General features: G+C 44.8%; 1 protein-coding gene across 4 annotated transcripts in view; it reads left to right on the forward strand.

The window, feature by feature from the left end:
- The window catches only part of LOC127577121 (cadherin-11-like), a 235,210-nt gene that overhangs the window by 110,962 nt on the left and 107,891 nt on the right, over window positions 1-16,357 (forward strand). The gene's annotated exons all lie outside the window — the stretch shown is intronic.

Consider the following 16,357-nt stretch of genomic DNA (forward strand, 5'->3'; position numbering starts at 1 on the left):
TGGAGTACAACTGGAGGCCACAACTGACATTTCGACCCGAAACGTCAAAAGTTCTTTTCCTTCCACAGACGCTGCATGATCCACTGAGCTCCTCAGGCCAATTGTTTGTTGCTCCAGATTCCAGTCTCTTGTGTCTCCACAGGAAGGGTGTAATTGCAGTGCAGAGACTGCAGATGAGATTGCCTTGGATGTGTGTTACAGTTTTGAGGAGGGTCTGGATGGACCAGTTTTGTTTTCCTTGCAGCAGAGGAAGCTGAGGAGGACCTGATAGAGTAACACAAAATTATGAGATGCATGTATAGGGCAGATAGAAGGAAACTTTTTCCTGTCATAGAGGTGTCCAAAACTAGCAGACAGAGATTTAGGGTAGAGGGTAAAACGTTTAGAGGGGATCTGAGAAGGATTTATTTCACCCAAAGTCAGTTTGAATCTGGAACACACTGCCTGAGAAGGTGGTGGAGACAAAAGTGTGCATCTAGGTGTGCACCTGAATTTCTAATGCACAGAAATCTACAGACCAAGTGATGGGCTGAAGGGCCTGACTCTGCTGTGTGGCTCTATAACTTTAAAGAGGGAGTAGCATGATAGTCATAAATTGGTAAATTGGTGTATTATTGTCACATGTACCAAGGTACAGTGAAAACTTTGTTTTGCATGCCATCCATACAGATCATTTCATCACCTCTGTGCATTGAGGTAGTACAAGGGAAAACAATAACAGAATGCAGTATAAAGTGTTACAGTTACAGAGAAAGTGCAGTGCAGGCAGACAATAAGGTACAAGGCCATAACGAGGTAGATTATGAATCTATTTTATCGTATTAGGGGACCATTCAATACTCATATACCAGCAGGATAGAAGGTGAGCCTGGTGGTACGTACTTTCAGGCTTTTGTATCTTCTGCCCGATGGGAGGGGGGAGAAGAGAGAATGTCTGGGGTGGGAGGGGTCTTTGATTATGCTGGCTGCTTTACTGAGGCAGCAAAAAGTGTAGACAGAGTCCATGGAGGGGAGGCTGATTTCCATAATGTGCTGAGCTGTGTCCACAAATCTCTGCAGTTTCTAGCGGTTTTAGGCAGAGCAGTTTCCATACCAAACCGTGATGCATCTGGATATGATGCTTTCTATAGAGTTGTACAGTGCAGAACGGGCCCTTTGGACCATCATGCTAAGGTACCTCAAGTGCCTTACAGTGAATAAAATAGCTTTGAAGTGTTGTAATGATAACAGCTGTCAATTTAAACACAGCAAGAATCCAGAAACAGCAAAGTGATATGGGTTCGAAAATATATTTGGGTGAGGTTGGTTTTGGGTAAATGATTGCATCATCACTTTCTTTGGTGTGATACCATGGGATATATTTCTCTTCAATTTATTTCAATGTCTCGTCTGTAAGAAGAAACTTCTACTCCCTTGGTACAGCACCAGGAATAATGGCCTGGATTCTGGAGTGGGATTTGGGACCTTCCAACACAGATGCAAGACTGCCACTGATTGGACCATGTCTGTCACAACTGGCACTCGTTTTACCAAGCTGTCCACAGAAGCAGGAACATGGACAAAATACCAACCCTGATCCCCTTATACCATGCCCTGAGCTTAACTGTCTTAACCGTCTTAACCTCCAAGACAGAGCCGGGCTACCTGTCCTGAGCTCAATGGGACTCGACTAAGGGATGAATTGGATTGGGCCAGTCTGGTTCTTTATAAACAGATGTTCCAAAGCTTATTGCTAGAACAAGAGCAGTGCAGAACAGGAACAGGCCCTTTAGCTCACAATGTTGTGCTGAACTAATAGTAGATGTTCAGCAATGATGTCGAGGCAGGCTGCCAATGTGATGGCACAGACAACAAAGAGGGAGTCGTTGATGATTACCCACACCAGGGCGATGACTTTGGTCTCCTCATGCGGAATCTTCACGTGCAAAGCACGAGTTAAGTTCACAATCAGAAACACCAGGCTTGCTGCCAGGAGAGGTGTTATTATTTACATCTGACCCAGCACCATCTTAACTTGCCTAAACCTAGGCAGGAAATGGGCACCCAGTCCTATCTTTATCTTTTGGTGATTTCATCTTTGACGGGGTACATTGACATTCTACCCAATTCTAAGGGAAGAAATACTTCCTGCCCTTTGTTCCGGCATTCACCAATAACTCAACATTCCAACTCCACCAGTTCCAACCTTCTGATTTTCATCTCCTCCATGCCAGCCAGGCCTTCTGCTGCCAGACCCAAAGGTCTGTCACCTCCTCCCATCACCCCTCCACCATCCTGCCCCACACTCTCCTATGCAACCCTGCTTAAAAACAAGTTCTTGGACTAAAGTTTTGTTCTCTTCCCCTGCTATCTACTTTATTGCAGAGAGTGGTGTATCTCTGGCATTCTCTGTCCCAGGGCATTGTGGAGGCCAGATTATTGGGGGTGTTTAATGAGGAGGTAGATGTGAAAGATCTGGGGTTTGAGGGAGATGGGGAACTGGCACAGACAAAGAGATGAAACCTGGGACAGAGCAGCCGTGATCATACTGAATGGCAGCACAGATCTGAGGGGCCGAATGGCCTACTATATCTTCTTATGTCTTGATGTCAAACCTTATCTGTCAGAACTCTTAAAGAGTGCTTTACCCATACAAAGTTGCCATAAATACCATCTTTGCTGTTGTCTCCAGCCTTTTAATACTTTAATATGAGAGGACAAACAGACCTGTTTCCTTGACCTCCTGTAGTTGGTGATGGCGGTGGTGTGCGGCAATGTTAGGTGGCAATGGGGAGTGGTCTTGGTGAAGAAAGAAACCAGGAGGGGAGCTGTTGCAAATAAAATGACCGTGGTTGGAAACCCAATCACCCAGAGACTGGCAGTGCCTTTGGAACATTTCACCAGATCAAAAGTACGAGATAAATACAAGTTGTTGTTGTCTTTGAGGCAGCAACGAAATCAAACCACCAGCACTTTTCAGAAGTCAACTTCTCCAAGCCATTCATAGAACTTGAGATAATTCATCACCACTCTGCGACCTGCAAGGTTAAAACACATAAGTGGCCATTGGAAAGCAGGTTAATATAATTATTTTCAGGAATTTCCCCAAATCCATGGAGGATATTGAGAATGATTTATTACACACAAAAATTCCAATCACACACCATCTCAAGAAAATGTTTAGTCTGTTTATTAACCAAACACGCACATGTCTAAATTCTCCTTTCAAGAAGTCTGATTAACTGCTGGTCATGTTTACATTTCATTTTACTCTATTCCTGTAATAACAATAGTCTTTCATTCCTTCCTTGACCCCTCACGGGGTTTTATTTTTCCAACTCTCCTGTCCCAGCCATTTGACTCCCACTCTGCAATTGCATGGATCGTTAAGCTTGACTTTTTTGTGTTTGTCACTCTTGGGCCAGGCCATTTATCTCGCCTAACACAACTGCGCACTGCCAGTCGTCTTCTCCACTGAAGTCTCGGCTCAGAGCTGGGACATTATTCCAGGTGCACCCATCTGTGTTGGGATGGTTGGGATTGTAAATTGGGAGGATATTCACTACCTCAGTCAAGTGGTGTCGTGCGGCGTAGGAATAGGCCCTTCTGTCCACTGAGTCTGCACCAACCATCAAGCACCCACTTACAGTAATCCGACTTCATTCTCCCCACATTCATGTTCAGAATCAGGTTTATTATCATTGACATACATTGCGAAATTTGTTGTTTTGTGGCAGCAGTACAGTGTAAGATATAAAGACATAGAAATTACCATGTTATAAAAATAAATGGTGCAAAAGAGGAATAATGAGGTAGTGTTCACGGATTCAATGATTGGTCAGAAATCTGATGGCAGAGGTGAAGAAGCTGTTCCTGGAAGAAGAGTGTGGGTCTTCAGGCTCCTGTACCTCCTGCCCGATGGTAGTAATGTGAAGAGGGCATGTCCCGGGTGGTGAGGGCCCTTAATGATGGATGCCGCCTTCTCGAGGCACTGTCCTCAATGGCAGGGAGGGTTCTGCCCGTGATGGAACTGGCTGAGTCTACAACATTCTGCAGCCTCTTTCGATCCTGCGCATTAGAGCCTCCATACCAGGTGGTGATGCAACCAGTCAGAATGCTCTCTGCCATACATCTGTAGAAATTTGCAAGAGTCTTTGGTGAAATACCTAACCTCCTCAAACTCCTAATGAAGTAGAACCGCTGGTGTGCCTTCTTCATGATTGCATCAATGTGTTGGGCCCAGGATAGATCCTCCGAATGTTGACACCCAGGAACTTGAAGCTGCTCACCCTTTCCACCGCTGACCCCTCAATGAGGACTGGTGTGTGTTCTCCTGACTTCCCCTTCCTGAAGTCCACAATCAATTCCTTCTTGCTGACGTCGAGTGCGAGGTTGTTGTTGTGACACCACTCAACCAGCCGATCTCACTCCTGTACGCCTCCTCATCATCATCTGAGATTCTGCCAACAACAGTGGTGTCATCAGCGAATTAATAGATGGCGTTTGAGCTGTCCATCAATTGTCCCTGGTTTGACCACTCACCTACACATTGGAGGCAATTTGACAGCAGCCACTTACCTTTGAAAGATACATGGATAGGAAAGGTTTAGAGAGATACGGACCATACACAGGCAAAGGGACTAGCTCAGGTGAGCAACTTGGTTAGCATGGATTAGTTGGGCTGAAGGGCCTGTCTGACTCTATGAGTCTGTGGCTAAGTAAACTACCAAACCACATCTCTTTGGGATATGGGAGGAAACTGGGGCGTCCTGAGGAAACACACGTGATCTTTGGGAGAACGTGCAAACTCCACACAGACAGCACCTGAGGTCAGGATTGAACCGGGGTCACTGAAGCCTTGAGGCAGCAGCCCTACTGGCTGCACTGCTGTGCCTCCTTCAGCTCCCTATTTCTTCCCCCATTTGGTGAGTTGGGCATCCACCAATTGCTTTGTTGGAAGTTCTGTGTAATTCCGACTCTAAGTCCCATATCTATTCTGTATACATCATCTCCCCTATGGATTTAGAGCCATAGAATCATACAGCTTGGACACAGACTCTTTAACCCATCGGGTCCCTGCCAACCATGAAGCACCCATTTATCATAATCCTACACCGATCCCACTTTATTCTCCCCATACTCCCATCAATGTTCATCCACAACATTGGGGCAATTTACGGTGGTCAATTAACCAACCAACCCCACGTAGCTTTGGAATGTGGGAGGAAACTGGAGCACCTGAAGGAAACCTATACAGTCACAGGGAGAACGTGCAAACTCCACACAGACAGCAGAGGAGGTTAGGATTGAACTCGGATCTGTAAGGCCACTGTACCCTCACTTCCCCTCCAAAGCCTCTTTATAAAAGAGAGAATTTGCAGGTAATTAGTGTCTTTTATACCCTCTGGATGTAAGAACAAGAGCCACTTTATGAAACTGAATCAGAATCAGGTTTATTATCACTGACTTATGTCACGTGAAATTTGTTGTTTTGCAGCAGCAGTACAGTGCAAAGATATAACATTTTTACACAAGATTTGATCAGTAAATTTGCGGATGACATGAAATTAGCAGGTGACGTTGATAATGAAGAAAGTTATCGTAGATTACAGGGGGATCTTGATCAGTTAGGGAAGTGGCAAATGGATTTCAAAACGGATAAGAGTGAGGTGATACACTTTTGAAAGTCAAACCAGTGTAGGACTTGTATGGTAGGGCACTGAGGAGTGTAACGGAACAGAGAGATCTAGGAATACAAATGCATAATTTGTTGAAAACAGCATCACAGGTAGACAAGGTAGTGAAGAAGGTGTTTAGCATGCTGGCCTTCACCAGTCAGGGCATTGAGTACAGGAGCTGGGACACTATGTTGCAGTTGTATTAGTCATTGGTGAGGCTGCACCTGGAGTACTGTGTATAGTTTTGGCCACCCTGTTACGGGAAAGATGTAGTTAAACTGGAAAGAGTGCAGAAAAGATTTACAAGGATGTTGCCAGGACTAGAGGGCCTGAGTTATCGGGAGAGGTTGGCCAGGCTGGGTCTTTAGTCCCTAGAATGTAGGAGAATGAGGGGCAACCTGACAGAAGAGTTTAAAATTATGAGTGGCATAGATAAGGTGGAGGGTAACAGTCTTTTCCCCAGGGTAGAGGAGTCCAAAACTAAGGGGCATAGATTTAGGGTGAGAGGGGCAACTTTTTCACGCAGAGGGTGGAGAGTATATGAGACGAGCTGCCAGAGGAAGTGGGTGAGGCAGGTACAACTGTGTCATTTAAGAAGCACTTGGATGGGTAGATGGAGGGGAGGGGCACAGAGGGATATGGGCCGAACACAGGAAATTGGGACTAGCTGGGTGGGCACTGTGGTCGGCATGGACTGGTTGGGCCGAAGGGCCTGTATCTATGCTGTATTGCTCTGTGACTCGATAAGCAACATTCAATTAGTAAATTGGTTTATTATTGTCACATGTCTTGAGGTACAGTGAAAAACTTTGTTTTGCATGCCATCCAGACAGATCATTTCATTACAACAGTGCATTGAGGTAGTACAAGGGAAAACAATAACAGAATGCAGAATAAAGTGTTACAGTTACAGAGAAAGTGCAGTGCAGGTAGACAATAAGGTGCAAGGTCATAACGAGGTAGATTGTGAGGTCAAGAGTCGATCTCATCTACTAGGGGACCGTTCAATAGTCTTTTAACATCAGGATGGAAGCTGTCCTTTGAGCCTGGTGGTACGTGCTTTCAGGCTTTTGTATCTTCTGCCCAATGGGAGGGGGGGGGAGAAGAGAGAATATCCTCCATTGCCACCAGGGTATCTTTGTTTTTCACAAGTAAAACATATATTAAACATAAATCATACACAAATTTTGCAAGAAAGAACACAATTAGAACAAAAAAAACTAAGTCTATTATAGTGCAAAGTGATCAAAATGGTCCCAGTGTTGCTGTACTGAGGTAGTGATTAGGGTTGTGCCGGTTGGTTCAAGAACCGAATAGTTGAAGGGAAGTAGCTGTTCCTGAACCTGGTGGTGTGGGACTTCAGGCTTCTGTACCTCCTGCCCCATGGTAGCTGCGAGAAGATGGCATGACCCGGATATTGGGGATCTTTGATGATAGATGTTGCCTTCTTGAGGCAGCGCCTCCTGTAGATACTCCCGATGATGGGGAGGGATGTGCCCGTGATGTATTGGGCTGAGTCCACTGCTCTCTGCAGCTTCTTACGTTCCTGCACATTCAAATTGCCATACCAGACCGTAATGCAACCAGTCCAGTTCCTCCATTGAAAATCCCCTATTGCCACCAGGGTATCTTTGTTTTCTGCCTTTCCTGCCACAGAGGATAATATAGAATTCTGGATCATCTTAAAAAGAAGAGTAATATAAAGAATTAAGAGAGAATTATCATTTTCCAACATAATCCATGGAGATTAACTGAACATTTATCTGCAGGCGGCAAGTTCATTGCTTATGGAAGAAAATTGAATTTTCACTTGTTTTTTTATTAATATCCTCTGAACAGTACCACACATATTAGTCTTGGAGACAGCATTATTTGCATATATATATGAATCTGACTCCCCGTGGGAAGTGTCTGCAAAAAGGTGCAGTGAGGATAGCAAAAGAACATCAAAAACTGCAAAGGCTCCTGCAGAGGTGGATTAAACAGCGATTCTACTTAGAGAAGCAATTAGTGGTCCATCTTCAATTAATGGGCATCTTTTGTGAAACAATTAAGAAGAAAGTCAATACTATTTTACTTAAAGTTCCCATTTTTGCTTGCAGATGCCGAAACATTGAACAGAGAGTGCTGGTGTTGAATGAGACTTGCATAATTCATGAGCAGTTATGATGGTTGCAGGTGTGAGTGTGATTTGAGAGTCGAAATTAATAAATATCATTACAGCAACACACGCCAGCCCATGACCTATCTGTAACCTGTGTCCTTTTAATACATTTACCCATCCTGTCCAGTCTTGTAGTATAATAGGTGAACGGAAATTTAATAGTTATACAGAATACACGTGGTATCTGACTCAATATCAAAGCCTGACCCTGAATTTCCCTTGGAGAATCAGCACAAAGTGGATATAGAAACCGGTTCAAATGAATTCACAAAAATAGAATGGAGACATATGCAATTATTTATTTTTGAGTAGTTCAGTTCTTGTCCAAAATGACATTTATCCAGTATTAACCACATCATTTTATCCCTGCTCTGGGAGTGAAGGGAGTTTTATTCTTTACCTAACAGTGGTCTCCTTGCATTGGGAACATTTGATGGGGAGTTAGAGGGAGCTTTAACCTGGGTCTAGTGTATGCTGTTCCATTCCCTGAGAGTGTATGACGGGAACTTTAACCCATTCTGTTCCCGCTCTGGGAATGTTTGATGGGGAGTTAGAGGGAGCTTTAACCTGGTATGCTGTTCCATTCCCTGGGAGTGTATGACAGGACAGTGCAGAGGGAACGTTAACCCGTGCTGTCCATAGTTTAGGAATGTTTGATGGGATAGTACAAAGGAAGCTTTCCCTTATGTCTAACCAGTGGTGTCCCTGCTCTGGGAGCATGTTAGGAGAGTGGAGCTTTACTCCGTATCTTACCCCATGGGGTCCTTACCCTGGGAGTGTGCGGAGGGACGGTACAGAGGGAGCTTTACTCTGCGCCCAACCCAGGCTGCCTCTGGGAGTTTGTGATAGGAAGGTCTCAAATGTATGATGGAGTATTGAAATCCTTAAATGAAGAGAGGTGAATTCTGAAGATGAACAAAATTTGCTCCCAGGTTTAAATGGGAAAGTTTTGAAGTGTTTTGGGTGAAGCACAATGGAATGCTGGAATGAGACTGATGAGTGAAGGATATCCAACTGAGCTTCACTCATCCACACACAAATACTATGAAATACTAACAGTATAAAGCACTTAAAAGGAGCAGACAGACATCTGAATTAAGAACAGGAAAAGTCCACTCTCCCTCTTGAGCTGCTCTGTCATGCAATAAGTACACGGCTGATCAGATTATAATATCAACTCCACATTCTTGTCCAACCCCAGTAATCTTTCACCCCCTTGCTTAGCAAGAACCAACCAACTTCTGCTTTAAATTACTTCCAATGCATTTATATTCTTCCTTAAATAAGGAGACGAATAACACTGTACACAGTATTTAAATGTGGTCTCACCAATGCCTGATTTAACCAACTGCCCAATTTTTGAATTCAGTTCCCCTCTCAAAAAACAATAACATTCTGTTCACTTCCCAAATTATTTGTTGTACCTACATACTAGTCTATTTGCAAATCATGCACTGGTGTACCCAGAACCTTCTGTATCTCAGAGCTCTTCAATCTCTCACCATTTAGATAATATGTCTTTTAAATTTATCTTGCCACATTGACAATTTCACACGTTAGCAGGGTCACAAGAAAAACTGGGGTGAAATTCCTTATAGAACATAGAACAATTACAGCACAATTCAGGCCTTTTGGCCCACAAAGCTGTGCCGAACATGTCCCTACCCTAGAAATTACTAGGCTTACCCATAGCCCTCTATTTTACTCAGCTCCATGTACCTATCTAACAGTCTCTTGAAAGACCCTATCGTATCTGCCTTCACCACCGTTGCCGGCAGCCCGTTCCACGCACTCACCACTCTCTGAGTGAAAAACTTACCCCTGACATCTCCTCTATATCTACTCCCCAGCACCTCAAACCTATGTCCTCTTGTGGCCACCAATTCAGCCCTGGGGAAAAGCCTCTGACTATCTACCTGATCAATACCTCTCATCATCTTATACACCTCTATCAGGTCCCCCCTCATCCTCCGTCTCTCCAAGGAGAAAAGGCCGAGTTCCCTCAACCTGCTTATCAGTTGATAGGTGATGACTATTTGTTACACTGTCTTCTTGAGCATTAGTTTCAATGATTTTCATGGTACTAGATGTTGAAAGGGAAGTATCTCAGGTGTAGGTACCCCTGGCATCCAGTTAATGCTCCTGGCCAAAGCGAACTTGACACCTTTGTGTCTTTCTGTACTTTAAAGGTTCTGTAATTTTTGTTTGAGGAAGGGGTGAAGGATAACAGAATGAGTGAACTTGAGCATGTTTCACCAAAAACATAGAACATGGAACATAAAACAGTACAGGACAGAACAGGCCCTTCACAGTAATTCAAACGCAAAACTGGGTTATAAAAACTGGGAGTCACACATATGAGGTGAAGGGAAATATTCCTCCCTGATTACTGTCATAGAGTTATACAGCACAGAAACAGGCCCTTCAGCCCACCATGTCCATGCTGATCATCAAATACCTTTCTGTACTAATCCAATTTACCAGCACTTGGTCATCTATACCTTCCTGTGGTCCACTTGAATGTTCCGAAATCAGGTTTTCTCAGTGCAGTGGCATTAAGACTAACTTGCAAATCACACAATATATCGCCATTCCTTCATCCTTGGTCTAAATACCAGGGAAAGGGAATCAAAAACTGGAGAGGGGAAAGATTGAAAAGGGATCTGAGAGGCAACTTCTTCATGTAGAGGGTGGTGTGTATATGGAATGAGCTGCCAGAGGAAGTGGTTGAACCAGGTACAATAATGACATTTAAAAGACAATAGACAGGTACATGGATTGGAAAGGTTTAGAGGGATATGGGCCAAATGTGGGCAAATGGGACTAGCTCAGATGGGCATCTTGGTCAGCATGGACGAGTTGGGCCGAAGGGCCTGTTTCTGTGCTGTATTACACCTTCACAAGGAGGACTGCAGCAGTTCAAGAAGGCAGTTCACCACCACCTTCTCAAGGACAAGAAGAAGAGAAATAAATATTGGTCTTGCATGTAATGCGCAGATCCTGTGAATGAATATAAAAAAATAGATTCACTCGGTGTTAGAGATGCAGGCTGATGATATAATGACCAAGGGTTCAAATTCCACAGCAGCTGGAGAATTTTAAATGCAGCTAATTAAATAAATCTGGAATAAAAAGCCATATTGACAATATTTTCCATGAAACTGCTGGATTGTTGCAAAAATCCATCTATTCACTAGTTTCCTTTGGGGAAGGAACTCCATGGTTCTTTCATGGTCTGGCTTTTGTGTGACTCCAGACACACCAATGTGGTTGATTCCTACTGACCTAGTCAGCCACTCTGCTGGTGCTATTGGGGATAGACAATAAATGCAGGACCTGAGGAGAACTCACTGAGTTATCATGTGTATTCAAGGTGAAGGTCAAAGGCTTCAGGGAATGTACACAGAACAGTACAACACAGGAACAGGCCCATCTGGGTCATATAGGAGCAGTCCTGCTGCAATGTAACTCAAAAACCATCACTGTCTTGGAAAGAATATAGAATGTAGAAGAGCACAGAACAGGCCCTTCTGGGACACACTAATTCAAAGGCAAAATTGGCTCATGAAAACTGGCAGTCCCACATATAAGATAAGATAAGATATCTTTATTAGTCACATGTACATCGAAACACACAGTGAAATGCATCTTTTGCATAGAGTGTTCTGGGGGCAGCCCGCAAGTGTCGCCACGCTTCCAGCGCCTACATAGCGTGCCCACAACTTCCTAACCCGTCCGTCTTTGGAATGTGGGAGGAAACCGGAGCACCCGGAGGAAACCCACGCAGACACGGGGAGAATGTACAAACTCCTTACAGATAGCGGCCGGAATTGAACCTGGGTCGCTGGCGCTATAATAACATTACGCTAACCACTATACCACCCAATAGTGGTTAGTACGTTCTCCCCATGTCTGCGTGGGTTTCCTCCGGGTGCTCTGGTTTCCTCCCACATTCCAAAGACGTGCAGGTTAGGAAGTTGCGGGCATGCTATGTTGGCACTGGAAGCGTGGCACACTTGTGGGAAGTCCCCCAAAATCACTGTGCAAAAGATGTATTTCACTGTGTGTTTCGATGTACATGTGACTAATAAAGATCTTATAAAAAATTCGATCTTAAAAGCAACAGCGGCAGGACAACAAATCTCTGGTTTGTTGAAAATTCAGGAAGGTCTGTTTTGCAACAGCAACAATTTTGAATTGATTTACTTTAGAAAAAGAAACTTTAGTCTCAGTGTAGTGTAGGTTCCTGAGATCAGGGACTTGTTTGTGAAGAAAGATTGGCCCACACTCACCCAAGTTAAAAAAATATTGAGAGGCAACTTCATGCAAATGCAGAAGATCCTGCGATGGATTTTCAGGGCAAGATCAGGGGGACTGTTTCTCAGGCTGATGAGCCTAGCACCAAGAACTATGTCTGAGGATAGGTTGGTGTTTCAGGTCTTGAGATTTCTCTTCTCAAGATAGTTGCAATCTTTGGAATTCTTTCTTCCAGAGGTTGTGGATACTCAGTTGTTGAGTGAAGTTCATGGGATGTTTGAAGATGGCGGGAATTGAAGGATATGGGGAAGGAAATTGGATGAGGCAGAGGATCAGTGAATGGTGGAGCAAACTCAAAGGATCAAATGGCCAACTCACTTTGCTCCTTTAACTACTTTTAATGCTGTAAAATGTCCCAAAGAGCATTTAACAGATCATGGGGGATTAATATAGGTGGTGATTAACTTGATCAAAAAGGTAGGTTTTAAGAAAGGAGGAGAGAAGTGGAAGGGATTCCAGAGCAGAAGGCTTGACCATCATTGGTGGAACATAGCTCTCACTCTATGCAGTGCTGAGGGAGTGCTGCGTTATCAGAACTGGTGTCTTTTGAATGCGATGCAAACGATTGCATGTTACCCTGATTTCATAATTTTAGGATTTTGGGTGGAATGGTGGTGCAGAGCTCCAGGGATCAGGGTTCCTGACCTCGGGCACCGTCTGCGTGGAGTTTGCATGTTCTCCCAGTGACTGCGTGAGTGCTCCAGTTTCCTCCCACATCCCAAAGCTGTGCAGGGTGGGTTAAATGAATGCTGTAAGTTACTCCTCGTGTAGGTAAGTGACAAAGAGTCAAAGGGGATTTGAAGGGCATGTGAGAGAGGATTAGCTACAGGGTACAGGGAAGTAAGGGGGAGGATCGGGCTGATGGCATTGCTCAGCTAAGACTTGCATGGGCTGAGTCACCTCCTTCTGTGTTGGAGGAAGTATCAGCCATGCAAGTCAGCTTTTCATCTCATAGAGTGGAGTTTTCATAGAATGGGAACAGGCCCTTCGGCCCAACTGGTCCATGTCAACCAAGATGTCCCTTCCAAGCTAATCCCATTTGCCAGCATTTTTGGACCATAACTTTCCAAACCTTTCCTATCCAGGTACCTGTCCAACTGGTTATTGTACCTGCTTCAACCACTTCCTTTGGCAACTGATTCCACATAGACACCACCCTTTGTGTAAAAAAGTTGCCCTTCAAGCTCCTCTTAAATGTTTCACCTTTCACCTTAAATCTATGCCCTCTAGTTCTTGATACCACATCTCTGGGAAAAAGATTGTGTGCATTCACCCTGTCTAGATAAGATAAGATCTTTATTAGTCACATGTACATCAAAATACACAGTGAAATGCATTTTTTGCATAGTGTTCTGGGGGGCAGTCCGCAAGTGTCGCCACGCTTCCAGCGCCAACATAGCATGCCGACAACTTCCTAACCTGTATGCCTTTGGAATGTGGGAGGAAACCGGAGCACCCGGAGGAAACCCACGCAGACACATGGGGGGAACGTACAAACTCCTTACAGACAGCGGCAGGAATTGAACCTGGGTCGCTGGCGCTGTAAAACATTATGCTAACCGCTACACTACCATGACTGCCCTATCTAGCTACGCCCATCTGCACAAACCTTTACACTGTCCAGAGAGAGAGTGGGGTGGGGTGGGGGTGGGGGTGGGGGTGGGGGGGGGGAGGAGGGAGAGCGAGAGAGCGAGATAGAGAGAGAGAGAGAGAGAGAGAGAGAGAGAGAGAGAGAGCAATGCACAGTCTTTAATTCCACTGCATCCTCCAACACATTTATCTCGCTGTCTGTATCAGTCCTGTATGTGTGAAGGAAAACACTGACTCTGTTGAGTTGAGGTTGTGAAATTAATCATGTCCCAAGGACTTTACAGCTGAATTGATAGTGAGATTGCAAAGGCAGCATCCCTGCTGGTCTCTTTAGTGAGTGCGTGTGTGCTTGTGATGGAGGAGTCAGACTGTGATCTTCCACCCCTCCTCAATCCACCAGACAACATGGACTCCTGTCTCACCACTCCTCTTCTCTTTATACCAGCCATCTCCCCTCTCCACTCTCAGTCCTGATGTAAGATAAGATAAGATTTCTTTAATAGTCACATGTACATCGAAACACACAGTGAAATACATCTTTTGCATAGAGCATTCTGGGGGCAGCCCGCAAGTGTCACCATGCTTCCAGCACCAACATAGCATGCCCACAACTTCCTAATCCGTACTTCTTTGGAATGTGGGAGGAAACCGGAGCACCCGGATGAAACCCATGCAGACATGGGGAGAACGTACAAACTCCTTACAGACAGCGGCGGGAATTGAACCCAGGTTGCGGTGCTGTAATAGCATTACGCTAACTGCTACACTACCGTGCCTGCCCTACAATTCCTGTCCCTCCACAGATGCTGCTCGACCTGCCGGAAGTTGTGGTAAATTTAATCTAACAACAGTTTCACCATTACACTCAGCATTGGGATCCTGTCTTTTTTTAGTACATGCTGGTCTGAAGTTGTAAATAAAGAATTGCTTTTTACACTGAGAGTGGTGGGTGCATGGAACGCACTGCCAGCAGAGGTTGTGGGGGGAAGATATGTTAGGGACATTTAAGAGACTCTTAGATAGACACATGAATGACAGAAAAATAGGGGGCTATGTGGGAGGGAAGGGTTAGATAGATTTTAGAGCAGAATAAAATGTGAGAACAACATTGTGGGCTGAAGGGCCTGACTGTGCTGTAGTGTTCTATGTTCTATGCTTTTGTATCCAAAACATCCCAAAGTAGTTTCCAACTAATGGGTAACCTCTGAATGCTTGTCACCTTGCAATGTAGGAAACAATAGATTTACATCCAGCAAGCTCCCAATTGCAAGAATGCCCAGATCCACTGTCTTCAGACCTTTTTCTCATCTTTTCTTTCAACATAGAGGAGCCATTTGGCTTTAACCAACTGTCATAGAAATCCCATTAATCCTATCCCCCCAACTTATTTCCCTGTGACCTATTCTCTCTGACATGCCAATCAACTGCATCCTGTCACCCGCCTACAGTGGAGGCAGTTTACAGTGACGGTTTAACTTCCCAACCTGCACATCTTTACAGCACTCTAAGGAGAGGTTGGACAAGCTAGGTTAGTTTTCTATGGGGTGGCAGAGGCTGAGGGGAGACCTGATGGAAGTTTATAAAGTTGTGAGAGACATAGACAGCCAGTGTCTTTTTTTCCAGGGTCAAGATTGCACAGGAGATTTACCAGGATGTTGCCTGGATTGGAGAGCATGTCTTATGAGGATAGGTTGAGTGAGCTAGGGCTTTTCTCTTTGGAGCGAAGGAGAATGAGAGGTGACTTGATAGAGGTGTACAAGATGATAAGAGGCATAGATCGAGTGGACAGTCAGAGACTTTTTCCCAGGGCAACAATGGCTAACATGAAGGGACATAATTTTAAGGTGACTGGAGGAAGGTATAAGGGGGATGTCAGGGGTAAGTTTTTTACATAGAGAGTGGTGGGTGTGTGGAACACACTGCCTGCAGAGGTTGTGGGGGCAGATACATTAGGGACATTTAAGAGACTCTTAGATAGCCACATGAGTGATAGAAAAATAGAGGGCTTTGTGGGATGGAAGGGTTAGATAGATCTTAGAGCAGGATAAATATGTCGGCACAACATTGTGGGCCGAAGGGCCTGTGCTGTGCTGTAGTGTTCTATGTTCTATAGAATGTCTGATACTAAGAGGGCATGCATTTAAGGTGAGGGGAGAAAGTTCAAAGGAGATGTGTGGAGCAAGTTTTTTACACAGAGAGTGGTGGGTGCATGGAATGCGCTGCCAGGGGTGGTGGTGGAGGCAGATACAATAGGGATGTTTAAGAGACTCTTAGCTAGGCCAATGAATGTGCAGAGAATGGAGGGATATGGACCATGTGTAGACAGAAGGGATTAGGCATCATTAGCTTAATTATATCGACACAACATCGTGGGCCAAAGGGCCTGTTCCTGTGCTGCACTGTTCTATGTCCTATGTCTCATCGAATCCCATAATACCATAGCACGGAAACCATTCAGCCACACACCCATCAACTTCTCCCCCCACCCCCAGATTCTACCTCCCTCCTACACCATAAGAGCAACTTACAGCAGACAATTAACCCACCAACTGGCACATTGTTGGGATGTGGGAGGAAACTGGAGCACCCGGAGGAAACCCACATGGTCACAGGGAGAACGTGCAGACTC

This window comes from Pristis pectinata, chromosome 13 (genome assembly GCF_009764475.1).
Source record: "Pristis pectinata isolate sPriPec2 chromosome 13, sPriPec2.1.pri, whole genome shotgun sequence".
Classification (NCBI taxonomy): domain Eukaryota; kingdom Metazoa; phylum Chordata; class Chondrichthyes; order Rhinopristiformes; family Pristidae; genus Pristis; species Pristis pectinata.